Source organism: Miscanthus floridulus, chromosome 6, assembly GCF_019320115.1.
Source record: "Miscanthus floridulus cultivar M001 chromosome 6, ASM1932011v1, whole genome shotgun sequence".
NCBI classification, from domain to species: domain Eukaryota; kingdom Viridiplantae; phylum Streptophyta; class Magnoliopsida; order Poales; family Poaceae; genus Miscanthus; species Miscanthus floridulus.
In genome coordinates this window covers 18,436,998-18,450,882 of record NC_089585.1, presented here as the reverse complement: position 1 = coordinate 18,450,882, position 13,885 = coordinate 18,436,998, and positions in this window count along the sequence as shown.

Genomic DNA, 13,885 nt, shown 5'->3' with positions numbered 1-13,885 from the left:
CTGAGCAGCGCCGCCGTGCCACCATGGCCGGCGACGAGCATGCTCCGCCCCACCTCCACTGCCACCACCTAGGTCATTCGACGTGCATTGCTCTATAGAATGTGTAGGTCCACTTGCCATCGCCGGTGAGCTCACCATCAATGAACTCTGGCCACGCGAGTGTTGAGCAGCGCCGTGCCCTGTTCTTGTTTCACTAACGGATGCGGCCGACTAACAGCGGGTCCTGCCTGTCAGCGACAGTAGTGCAGTAGGCTAGTTCATTTGTTCCTGTTTTTGTGTGCAACTTTGAAAATTTATAAGTTGAGCTATAGAGATCCAAAATTTGTGAACAAAATTTTGTAGTGTTCCTTAGGAAGTGTAGTATTTATGAAAAATATGATATTAGCATTTGTAGTAGAGTTTCTGGAAGATTTAAAATGAATCTTGAAATGTGTTTTTAAATGTATGTAAACTTGTTTAATTTCTATCTAGAGTTTCTGTGCTCCAAAAATTATGAAATTTAGGTGGTGAGCTATTCTTGACAAGTATAAGCTCCGGTAAAAATTTGAGGGTCAGTGCATGAATAGGTTTTTAGTTATAGATTTTCCTTTTATAATGAGGTGATCCTTGTATGAATTTTTATAAATTATTTATGAATCAAATATTCATAAAATTTATTGGAGGTTGTTCCAGTACCATATGGATGCTAAGAAAAATATAAAATCTGTTGCTTGACACTTTTCACTAGGGTTTTCTATTTATGCTATTTTAAGCCTTTGTGCCTTGTCATTTTTGCATAGGATGTTTTACTTGGTAAAATGGCATGAAACTTTTGCAGTAGTCTATTGGTAGGACTAGTAAGCCACTATAAAGTTTTGAGAATTTATAATGCACCTTTGGTATATGTTTATTATTTACCCTAATTATTTAATTAAATTAAGAAAGGCAATTAAATAATTAGATTGTGATTAAGCATAATGTTTTCTATGGTTCTTTTGATGCATAGTAACTATTGATGTCAATGGTAAGGCTTAGAAGCCATTGATTGTATACAAATAACTAATTATCGCTTTATCATTCAAATACAAGACTGCATGTATAGTTTTGATTGTGTGGATGATTTCATGTGGATAATGGTCTCTACTGTAAAACTTGTTAATAACAAAGTTGTAGATAACTTACTAATCTACCTTGTGTTAAATTTTCACAGCCATAGGACTTAGGGTTTTTGAGTTCTAGCTGTTACAAGTTTGCTGTCCAAAAGGTTTACTTTATGGACAGATTTGATTGAATGATTTGTTTGCCCAATTTAGGTCTTGAATCACAGTGAGAGTATTAAGGAAAGTTGTAGATAATTTTGTAAGCTTTCCATAAAGTCTAAGATAACCACATTTGGATAAGTATAACTTCAGTTATGAGTAAAATAAGTAGCTATTGTTTTGTGGTATAGTAAAGCATTGTTGAAGTAGTTGATTAAATAATCAAGAAGAGATATGCACATACTCAGTAAAATATGATGCACTTGTCATTACCTTAACACCATGTTGTTGAGAATGCTTGCAAGGATCCATTCATCATGTATCATCATACTATACTTGTCAACCTATATGCATTCGCAATATCTTATGCCATACTCATACATCTAGGATCGACGGAGGAGATAACGTTGCTAGAGTTCAATGAAGGAGAGGAAGGGCACCAGCAGGAGATTCCTCAAGCCACAGCTCCTGAAGGCAAGGAGCAGACCCTAGAAGAGCTTCTAGAGTGCCCTGACCATCGCCCCACTTCCTTTCTGAAAGGCAAGCCCCGGAGCATTCTAAATCTCCCAGTATTTTACAAAATATTACTTAAGTCCATATGATTGATGCATTAGGTTATAAGAGTTGATTGGAACCACCGATGCATATAAATTCCTTGTCTAGAAAAGTAACTTTAACCCTATGTAGATCTAGGCTCGAATATATGCTTAGCCATGCTTAGATCAGTAGAAGTCGGGTGATTTCCTATCACCTGCGAGATATAGGTGGATACCGAAGCACGGTTGGCTATATTTGCTATTGTGGAAAAGAACCATGGGGTAAAAGTAAATCAAGGCCAGACAGAGTTTATGGTAGGTTAACTCATGTGATTCCATCTATGCTTATTAAGGACCGTACCGTTGTTGGACCTTTTGACAAGATTGAACGCATGCCAATCACTTAGCTGGCCAGATGACTCGTTCTGACCACAAAGCCGAGTAGCTCAACTTAGGCCGGGCCCCACTCTGTAAGAGTGTGCACTCTGGATGGTAGTAAGGATGTGTGGGGAGCCAGACTGAGCCCAAGGGCAGGCCGGGCCTGAACGTCCTAGCATTTGGTGTCCCTGATTATACGGCGTTGTTCGAACCTGTGAATTGTGTACTTGAGTTGTACCAAAGGTGACCTAAGGCTACCATGGCTGGTAGACCTGGGTTTGTGTTAGGAATAAATTCCCAGCTGGTTGAAAATCGATTCGAATCGCCGTCTCTCATGGATAGTGAGAAACTTGGCTAGCTCCAACCTCGTAGTAATTGTATTATGGAATATGATGGTTCGAATAAACATGGAATTACAATACCTACTATGGTTACTATTGTATGCTCTTAAAATGATATACCACATGTTTGGCACAGGATAGTTGCTAATTTAGAGATGGATAGTCATAATTAACTTGATAACAGAATTATAATTGTATAACTGAGTTAATCGCCTTTTATGCAAAATGTTGTCAAGCTATCTCCACTTATACAGCCTTGCATGATCCTTAGAGTAATTTTATTTCTAGTTTATGACGAGTAAGTCTAGCTGAGTACCTTCTCGTACTCAGGGTTTATTTCCCATTGTTGCAGATGGCACTATTTATCATGGTTATTGCAAGAGTTGCTTCTATCCCGCTGTGGATGAGGAGTAAGCCTTGGGCAGGCTTCTTTATAAATCCCTCTACATGCTTTTGTGGACTGTGATCGCACATTGGCACTGTATCAAACTATGTTGGCAAATGCTACTTTCAAACTTAATTTGCTTCCGCTTTTATTTATCAAACTTGGTTTGTAATAACTTTGTTTCATACCCTGATGATGAAAATGTATCTGTGAACTTTATGTAATATGTGACATGTATGTTGAATCATGTATGATCTTGGTTGTTGTAAATCGTTTATCAAGACCCGTCGTGGTAGTCGATGGACTACCAGGTTTATATGGGTTCAAGTATGACAGTGCGACCGCTTGCGGGCTACCATTGTACTTGTACTCTTATAAATTGGTTGGTTCTGCGACATGAAAGCTTTGGGAGACATTGAAGAAAAGAAGTAGAGGCTAGACATGGATATGGATAAAGCAGGAGCAACATTGAAGGACAAAGAGGGAGCAATGTTGAAGAAAAGAGATGGATCAAAATTCTTGGACAAGAGAAGCACACAAGTAGGGGGAGCAAGCTCATGAACTTTGATTGGTTGCATTTAATATATGCATAGTCATGTGCTTGCTTGCATTGCATAAATTTCTTAAATTTGATATGCATGCTTGTGTGGTGTATGCTAGTTGAAGAATAAGTTTGATGAAATGAAAACTAGCATGCATAGGATGATAGCTAGACACTTGGTATGCTTTTCAAGTAATGCTAGTACCTTGTTTTTAATGTTGATCTCATGAGGTATCTAGTGATTTTATTTCCAAGTAATATCTAGCTAACCATGGTGCTAAGGATGAACTTAAAAGTGCAACTCCGATTAGTATCACGCTTCAAAGGTTTACTCTATACACCTTAGCATCATTTGGTAGTAATTACTCTCCCACAATTCCAATCTATGCATATGTGCGAGCTTCAAACCAAACACTCTAGCACATATGTAGGGGGGCTAATACTATCATTTTGGGTTTATGGTACTTGTCCAAAATCATTTACACATGGTAAAATTGCTTGGGCAAGCAACATGAATCCAAAAGAGCTTAATTTTCATGTCTTTGTAGAGTTGTCAACAATTACCAAAAAGGAGGAGATTGAAAGGTCCCTATGTGGTTTTGGTAATTGAGTGACAACCTAAGTGGACTAATTGTGTTTATGTGAGATACACAGGTGATTAGTCCACAGGTACATATGTGTGAGCAACATAAGCCATGAAGGTGGAAATTGCTCGGAGATGTTGCAAAGCTCACACATGTGATGATGAAGGAGCTCGTTGTACATGAGACATGACATTGAGTCATGTGATCAAGGTGGAGAAGATCAAGACAATACTTGGCTTGATGGACCGGTTGCAAGCGTGAAGGGCAAGTCTGAGGCTTTGGAGTGATGGACCGTGTGGTGGTGAAGCTTGAGCAAGACTTGGCGCGGATGGACGAAGGCAATGGTGAAAAACAAGTGAAGTCAAGATCGATAAACCAATATGATCATGTGATGATATGAAGTGGATCATATCATTGTTGATCATGTTGGTGCATGTGTTGCATCGACATTGGAGGAGATGGAATGGAATGCGCAAGGCAAAGGTATAACCTAGGGCATTTCATTTCACCGGTCATAGGTGTGTAGAGAAGTTGATGACCAGATTTATGATAGATGACTGTACTATAAAGAGGGGCAAACTTATTTGCATATCGGTCATCTAGTGCCACTTGAGTGATCTAACTTTGCATCGTCGCTTGGATCAAGTGGCGTGGCAAGCTGAGTGGCCAATCCTTTGGAAAATGTTTGTGAAACGCTAACACACATACACATGGTGGTGTACACTTGGTGGTGTTGGCATAGTTGCAAAGGAGAAGAAGTTGGTGAAGAAAAGGAGTTGAATGCGCTAGTCATAGAGTGACCGGACGCTGTCCGACATGAAGACCTGATTCATCTGGAATCTTCCTGACATGACCGGACATGTTCGATATCGATGCCGCATTTGATATCGATACCGGACGTGTCTGATATTCTGGCAGGCGTGAGTAGAGTTGCCGAGGTGACCGGACTCTGGCTTGTAGTAGTTTCCAAATGCTGGGCAATCACTATTTAGCATTAGGTTGTGGTGATGTGGGGCGTGGGTGTTGGTCCAGAGAGGAATGGTATCTATTGGTCTTCACCAAGTGTCGGGTTCATAAACCTGGGGTCCCTCATGGGTTGGCTTCCCAACAAAGGCTTGGCCCAGCAGGCAACATTGCAAACAAAAATGTAACTCATGGGCCAGTCCAATTACCTAAACAATAGGCCAGAAGGGTGATCCAATCACTGATCGGAAGGTCTAGCCAAGGAGGAACGGTGCCTATTTCTCCAACTCTGGCCCACCTCTTCGACCGGAGCGCTCGCTTCGGTCTCTAGCCTACCTCCGGATAGCCTCTCTGACCGGAAGGCCTGGCCAAAGCACTACTAACGACTCTGACCTACATCTCTGACTGGGAATGCACCAAACCCCTACTCACTGATCTTCTCCAACTGGCGCTTTTAGAGCCGACTGGGACTAACCGACTGGGGACGCCCGCTCGATAAGGACTAGGGAATAGATAGAGAAAGTAAGACATGGCGCATAAGTCAAACCACAATATCAGGGACAGTACCCTATGCACCTACTAGGTAGTACCCTATGACCCTCCTGGCATGATAGAACCTAAGCAGTGTTGTAGGCGCCGATATTTTCCCCTACAGTATTGTGGGCACCATTAACTCTCATATGGTATCAACAGTGTGGCAGGCGCCTGATGTTTGCCATACCCGAAGAAGATAATACAACCTCCCACGTGCATCTGATATTCATTAGTATTGTGGGTGCCTACCATTGTCTTGTACCCATTGGCATGGGTAGCAAGACTTAGCAGTGAACAGTACTCCCTCCCTCTCACTTGTAAGGCCATCCCCTTTATCTATAAAAGGGGATGCGCTATCTTCCAATAGGGGGTAGATTCATTCAGATCAATCAAGTTCACTAGCACACAAACCAGGTTCAAACCATGAGCACATGCTCGAATACTTAGCTCATAGCAGAGCTCCCATCGCTCTTGACCCTTCCAACCAGGAGTCCGATCGAACCTCTTGTATCCCCCATCTTTCTCCTTCTTGTTTGTAACCCCACTACAAACTTCAAGCACCTAGGCTTAGGAATAAAGTCACCAACCGACTCAAATTGGACATAGGGCACATTGCCTGAACTAGTATAAACCCTATGTCATTGAGTGCTAGGCTACCTCCGATCACAACATACGGCAAAACTACAAATATTTATGTATTGGTCACTTTCTACACCAACAATTAGGTGCCGTCTGTGGGGAAGACATTGTACATTCAACACTTTTTGGTCATCAGATGGCCTACTTTTCCACCACCTTTTCCATGGTGGGCTCAGGCAATATGACTCAGTTTTGGCTCACTGGAGTTTCCCACACTCCCACCTATTGGGATGTGGGTTCCACCTGTCTTTGAGCTGTCCCAGGCCTTCCTCTTTGGAAGCCTAGACTTCATCACTGACCGGCTTGGTGTACTACACCTCCATGAGGAGGCACTCGTTCCTGGTGCCCATCAGAGGGGCACCCTCCATTGGCTCTAGGACGTATGGCGACTTCAACGATAAGGCATCTGTGCTTCATTCTGAGCAAACTCTCTGCTCAAACCCTAGTTGTGAGTAATATACATGCTATTATTTACTTACTATTCTCTATCTTCCGCCTGATTATCCAGAGGGACCCCATTGTCCCCGCTGTGATTGCCATGTGACCGATTCCCCTATGGCCTCACATCTCCTACAGACGTGTATGGCCGGGGGCTCTAAAGGATGCCGGTGCCGCCCCCTCTCATGTTTGAATTCATGGGGATGGCGAGCTAGTGCTCCTATCTATTTCCTCGACATCATGGATGACGATGTTGAAGAGTGACGGCTCTAGCATTGGCAACGTGGTGCCTAGCCACCATCTGTCCTAGGAGTGTGCTATGGCGGATGCTCTGAGACAGCCATCGGTGGTAACAGAGTCCTTGTAGACTCACACCCCTCTAGACCCTTGTGCGGAGACCCCCATGCTCACATAGGAGCACGGTGAGGAGCTACGATAACAGTGGCTGAACCAGCCGCTGACTGTGCCAGCGTGCTTAACGCCCCACACTGCACTCCATGCGCATAAACCAGCAAACGACGCCCGAGGTCATGCCCGTCGGGTCTAGCGCAACACCATGGACAGGGGGAATGATCCCTCATAGTTCGCTCAGGCTAATATGAACATCGTCGCTGCGGCAATGCTTCTATGCAACCTTCTTGAGCCAAACAACTGCTAGGAACAGGCTTTCCACCGGAACCTCTAGGCACTAGGCATTCAACAGATAGAGAGCTCCGCATCGCAACACCAACTCATGGCCTCTCTCCCCACTAGGGGAGTGGGGACGCACCAGACAAATCACTCCACCCACTCACCGCTATGGCCGTCGAGCACAGCATAGAAGGCCGCATCTGTGCCTCATCTTGACTTAGTGACCGCTCCACACCGACCGCTTGTACATGAGCGGCTCATAGCGTCATCAGCACCTAGAGTCCCAACCTAGATGGCTTGGGACCATGGGCCCTTGTCCAATGCATCTAGAGAGCGCTGCTCCCATAGCGCTCCAATGGAGGCCGAGGCAAAAGCAAGGCCAAGCACTAGGATTAGGATGAGGGTCCCTCCATGCAGAGGGGAAAAAGAATAGAAAAGATCGCCGCCGATCGGCCAACTCCGCGTTGGTTGCCATGGCTGATCACATGGGCAAGCAGCCCTAGCAGAACCTTCTAGGCCACTTCCATAAGCTCATGGAGAGCCCGTGCACCAATCATGCCTACCCCATCAAACACATCTATAAGGACTATGAGCTCCTCAAGCGCCTTCTGTGATAGGCCGACAGGCCAAAGAAAGAAAAAGGCGAAGAAGCAGCAGCCAAGAAAGGGGCGTAGCGGGCAAGGATCCGGATGACTGAAGGATGACTAAAGGTTCTTGCGGTGCCCGATATGCGGGACTTGGCGAGTGATGCCAATTAGCCATCGAACCACCAAGTGAGCGGTCAACACAACGGGGATGTAGCGTGTTGGTAAGCATGTGAACCTCAGGAGAAAATCACCATGTCAACATTGTTCTTTCCATTGGTTTGCAATTCCCTTACACAAGCTTGCAATTACTTTCATATACATTGTGCTTGTGTAGTTGCTTGTGTAATTAGTTAGCTTGTGTAGCTCACTAGTTACCTTCTTGCTTGTGTAGCATAGAAGTAGCTCCCTTGCATGGCTAATTTGGTTTGTGTAACCTTATTAGTCACATTGCTTAGTTTGTGTAGCTAAGTATTTACGCTCTCTAATTTGGCATTGGTTGCCTTGTTATTGAGCATTGCTAGTGAGCTTAGGAGCTTTGTGCTTTTGCTTACTAGAATTGTGTAGGAGCTCCCCAGTGTGCAAAATACTAGTGGCATAGGTTTGTGTGACCTTGCTCCTAGAATTAGATAGGTGAGCTCTAGCTAGACCAACACCTTTGTTGCCTAATTAGGATCTTTATAAGGTGCTTGTGAACTTCGATAGAGGGGTCTAGTCTTGGCTACACTGATTGTTTTAATTTCACACTTATTTTGGTTAGTCGACATGATTATTTTTAGAAAGGACTATTCACTCCCCTCTAGGTCGCCATCTTGACCCTACAGGTGTTCGTCCGTGTCCGTTCCGACCACAACCTGTGCGGTCAATCTGGGTTCCTAAGTCATAACCTGGCAGCTCGAGCCCCTGAGCCACTAGGGGTCGGTCAGGGTTGCTTGCATGATTTCCTATGTCACCCCATCCACGATTTCTACAACTAGAGGGGTTGAGCTGACGCCACTTGCCCCGATGGCTCAAGTGAGGAGCTTCAGTGAGCTTGCTAGTGGGTATGTCTGAGTAGAATCTAGATCCGTCAGTTCATGTGGGGTCGGTATAGCCCTCATGTGGCACTCCACTTCTCCTTAACCCTGCCTCCTGGCAGATGCCCAAGTCATTCTAGAGAGCGACTCAGGTGGCTTGATGGTCTCCCCTCGATAGAGATTCTGTGGGAATGGCTCAATGTTAGGATCGAATGAGAAGGTTGAGATGACCTTATCCGCTCTTAAGTAGGTCAGGAAAGGGCTATTGGGGCTCATCTGTGTTTTCTCTCCTAGCTCTATTTGATGGGAGATGGCATCGAGCCCTTCGTGGGCCAGCCTGCGAACCCTGGTCGGTCGTCGCTCATATCGAATGAGATGACTCCCACTTCGTGACGTGACGCGAAGCATTGTGATGCATCAATTGCATATGCAATGGTTGGTTGTATGGGATGAATGTATGGATGAATATATGACTAAATGTATGAATGCATGCATGAGAATGGATGAATGTATGAATGCATGCATGAGAATGGATGAATGTATGCTCATGCACTAGAATAGTAAAATAGGGGTTGGTAAAGTTACCTCAATGGCTAGAGTGATGGGTTTGGGGAGCTTCTATTAGATATGTTCGAGTGGAATTTGGGTCCACCGTTCATGACAGAGTCAGCATAACCCGCATGGGGCATCCCACTGCTCCTTACCTAGTCTCCTGGTAGCCGCCCGAGCCTGTTCGATCGAACCAAGTGACCCGCTGGCCTCTCCTTGATTGAGATACCATCGGTGGGCCTCTCCAAACCCTGCCTGGGAAGGCGGAGGGTCATTTGTGTGTGGTTGTGCCTCATTTCCCATGCCTAGGTTGCGGTAGTAGTGGCCCCCTCCAAACCCTACCTAGGAAGGTGAAGGGTTGTTTGTGTGCGGTTGCGCCTCATTTCCCATGCCCAATTATGGTAGTAGTGAGCCCCACCTTGGCCATGTCTCGTTAGCCAGGCGACAGTTCCGTCGAGTAGGCCACGTCCTGTTAGCCAGGGTCACAGTCGTGCCGCACTCCTTTTTGCATTAAATAGGGGGAAGGGGGAGGGTTTTCCTCCTGTTCCTTTACCTTTCTTCAACCGCTATCATTTCTTCTTCCTCCTTTTCACCAAGCCTGTTCGTGTGCCATGTTGGTTTTTAGGAGAGAGGAGAGTAGAGCGAGAGAGAGGAAAAACTCATAGATTCATTCATAAATCTGAGGTGTGATGTCGAACTAGAGGCCTTCCAACGTGGATGAGGCCAGTGCTAGTCGACTTCACCATGAAGGGGCTGCTTCCGTCGAAGGAGGTGGCGCACTAGGAGGGCTCCCACACCTGGGGAGGTTGTTCCATGACCCTAGGCCGATGAGGTCGTCTCCTTTCTTCGCCTTCCATGAGTGTGGGCTCGAGTACCCCATGCATTGGTTTCTACATGGTCTCCTCAACAGAGTGGGTCCTAGAGTTGCAGCACCTCAACCCGGTGCGTCTTCATCGAGCGAGCCCTGTCTGAGCAAAAACCTGCCTAGAATCACACCAGTTGGGGGGTTTGCCCTATAGAAGAGGCCAAAGCTATCGGTCCCTACCCTACGTAGTCCCCCAGTGACTCCAACTAGGGGTGGCATGGCGAGTGGTTCTATATTAGGAACCTAGTGGAGGCGTCTTTCTCGACATTTATCGGGGGGTGGCCGGAGAAGAGGGAAAGTTGGATGTGGGGTCCTTCTTGTCAATAGAAAAAGCTAGATATCATCAAGCTAGAGCTTCAGAAAGCTCATGCGGAATGGCCTCAATGGGTTGTGGGTCTTTCCACACCTTCTTACGCCATTGGATTGCCCCGCTAGGGGAAAGGACGCGGCCGATGTGGGAATACTCTGGCCCAATGGATCCTGACCACGCATCAGTCGGGGGAGTTATTAAAAGATGAAGTCCAAGGTTATCTTGGTCGGGCATTGCAGTTGAGGGATGAAGACTCCCCCAAAGGGACACCTAGACCCCTTCATGCTGCGAAGCAGTCCAATTTGGTATGGTTTTTTCCCAGTGACCTTTTCCTTCTTGTTTTGATGTTTTGATTGATTTCGAGTTGCCCGTTTCGAAGGGACTCAGTAGGCTATAAATCTCGACCATGTCTTTCGAGAGGGCTGAAAGGTGTGGTTTGGCAAGCTACCTAGAGGGAGGCTGCTCTTACCAAGAAGAAGAAGAAAGCCAAGAAGGTCTAGAGGAGGTTTGATAATGAGAAGGAGATCAACCGATGGGTCCAGAGTGGTGACAGACGGAGCAATGTGGAGGCAGAGCTTGAGTCGGAGGAGCCCATGGAGATGGGTGACGACAGTGAGTGCCTCAGTGGATGAGGGAGACAGGGGCACTATCATGACCTTGGTGGAGCATCGTGAGCCAAGACCGCACCCAGTCGGTGGTGGGCATGGTATGGAGACACGCGTCGATGTTCCTAAGTTGAGGAAGTGCACTAGTGAGTGAAGACACCACCCTCAAACAAGAGGCAAAGCAGGCACGGTCGCTATGCCCTTGGAGGCACCATTGGCTTCTCAGACCCCTACTTCGAGTGTGACTAGAACGCAACAGTCAGGTCAGGGGAGCACAATCGTCCACCCCATTCCCTCAGGGTCGTCGTGCATGCATGGCCCTCAATAGGGAGATGCCCCACCGATTGCTCTAGTGGTCTCGCCATGAGCTAGGTGGCCATGACTGTTCATGAGCCAAATGGGGACCGGCCATGTCATCCCTACCCTCAGTCGGTCCTGAGGGGGCATGAGCTATGACCCCTCGAGCAATCCTTGTTCGGTCAGGTCATCGTCAGTTGATTAGGGTTTCAAGGTTCTACCAGCTTTCGTCAGGGTATGTATTCATGCTTCCCTTTGCCCTCATAGTTGAGTTTTTGGGTGTGACTAACCTATGCTTGTCCCCTTTTTTGTAGCGGCTAGGAGTCGGCAGGACTAGGGATCTCCCCACCTCCCATGTGAGAAGAGTGGAGACCCAACCTATGGTGGGTTGCGACGAGCAAAGGGGGAAGCAAGCTGGTGGTGGCGTGACCTTTTTTAATGGGGGTTACATCTTCCCAACTAGTGGTGAGCACGGCGGCAACCATGATGGTGGTGATCCCCAGTGGTGATGGCAGAGTCCAGGTCAGAGGTGACTCTTGCTAGTCCCTCTCCCGCCAGTCATGGATGCGAAGAGGAGGGAAACTGGGCTCCCTATCTCGCCTAGTGGAGGAGCGCATGGTTCGCCCCCTAGTCAGAGCTAGAGGGGTCTAGAGGAGCCATAGCCAGGCTAGAGATAGAGCAGCCGCCGGTGAGCCATGGAGTCCTAGCGGTGGACATCCCCTTCGACAGCGAGGAAGACACCAAGGTGGAGCTACCAACCATCCCACTATCCAAGGAGTTGGTGATGATCTGATCAGTAGCTTGATACTATGATGGTTGGATCTTCTAGTGGGTCAGGGGTGACCTGCAAGCTAGTGTGGTCTTGCCCCGGTGAGCCAGGAAAGGTCTAGTTCGTCCTTCGCGATGAGGAGGAGGTTAAGCTTTGGCACCTGCTTGGGGAGAGAGGAGTGTCACTGGAGTCCAATCTCGCCCTTACCAAGGTAAGGCTCAAGGAGGCCTTGGAGAGGGTTGAGATCGTCCATCAGGCCATGACTGTGGACCTATCAGTGTGTTGTAGAGGTAAGTTTTGGGTGTTCCTATTGTTGTTTTTGATTCCTTGGTGTTTAAACAGTTGTCTCAGCACGCCTGCTTCTTGTCTCGTAGGACCTAGAGATGATGTCGATTCACAAGTATCGATTTCTCTGAGAGGAGCATAGTCGGATGGAGCAAGAAGCGGTGGCATCGTGGTGGGTCAATGAGCTCAAGCACCAGCTAGGGTCCACCCACCAAGAGTCCCAAAACTAGGCAGCCTGAGGCGACGGGAGCACTGGGCGGTGGAGATGCGTGCAGTCGAGCGAGCGACTACAACCGAGTAGAAACTCGATGCAGTGAAGGCCCACTTGGCGAAGACCGAGGCAACACTTAGGAAGTCCCTAGAGGCTCTGGAAGCAGAGCAGAAGGCCTGGTCAGACGCCGAGTGAGAGGTCATCGCGCTTCGAAGGCAGATGCTCAGGGCAGAGGAGTCGAACACTATGCTACTTGAGAGGGTGACCCGGCAAGAGGAAGGGCTCTCCATTCTTGAAAGTGCCCACCTCAATACATAGCTATTCTGCCCTCGGATTGATGACTTGAATTTTTCTTTTCCTTGCTCCTGAATTTGTCATCTATTTCCTAGAACTAGGTGAAAAGATCGACTCTCTAGAGCAAGAGCTGGAGACGGTCAATGCGGTGGTTGGTCAGGGCATGGAGGCACTAGCCTAGTCCCTTGAGGAGCTGATGGGCTCTCGAGGGAGAGCTTGACCAGATTCGCAACATTACGCAGGTGTTGGTCTCCTGAGGTGTTCGGGTCTAGCTAGCAAAGGTCCCGAATGTAGTTTGGGTGCTCATCTCCTGACGTCATGTTCTATGGGACGTTGCGGGTGCTGACCTTGGTGGTCACCCAGTACCCTGATTTGGACTTCATGGCCACCTACAGAGGATATGCCGATGGGTGGAGCAAAGATGAGATCCATGCGCTTGGGGGAAAGTCTGGTGCCACACGCACAGATGGTCGCTGAGTAGGTCATCGTGCAGTGGGTGATGGAGGTTCACCGTTCAACCGTGGCCACAAATGTGCATCGGAAAGACGTCATCCAGCCTACTGAAGGCAGCGGAGGCCGGGTCAGAGGTGAGCGTCATCCTGCCCCCTATCGAGCTGAATGTCATCCCGATCATAGCCGAGCTAAGCACCGATGTCCCAACCACAACCGAGTTGCCTTCGTCCTCGCCAATCGCACCATCAACCGATGCCGCTGGGGTCACAATAGAGTTTAGAGTAGAAATAGTCAGTTTATGTAAAAGATGAATTCGTGGGGGAACCCCTATGGGAACAGTTTTACTTTTGTGAATATTTTAAGTTCATTTTTATGATGAAATCACTTGTGAGGGGAAGCTTGTCCCATCTGCCCTTGTTTTTATCGTTGCATAATTTTGT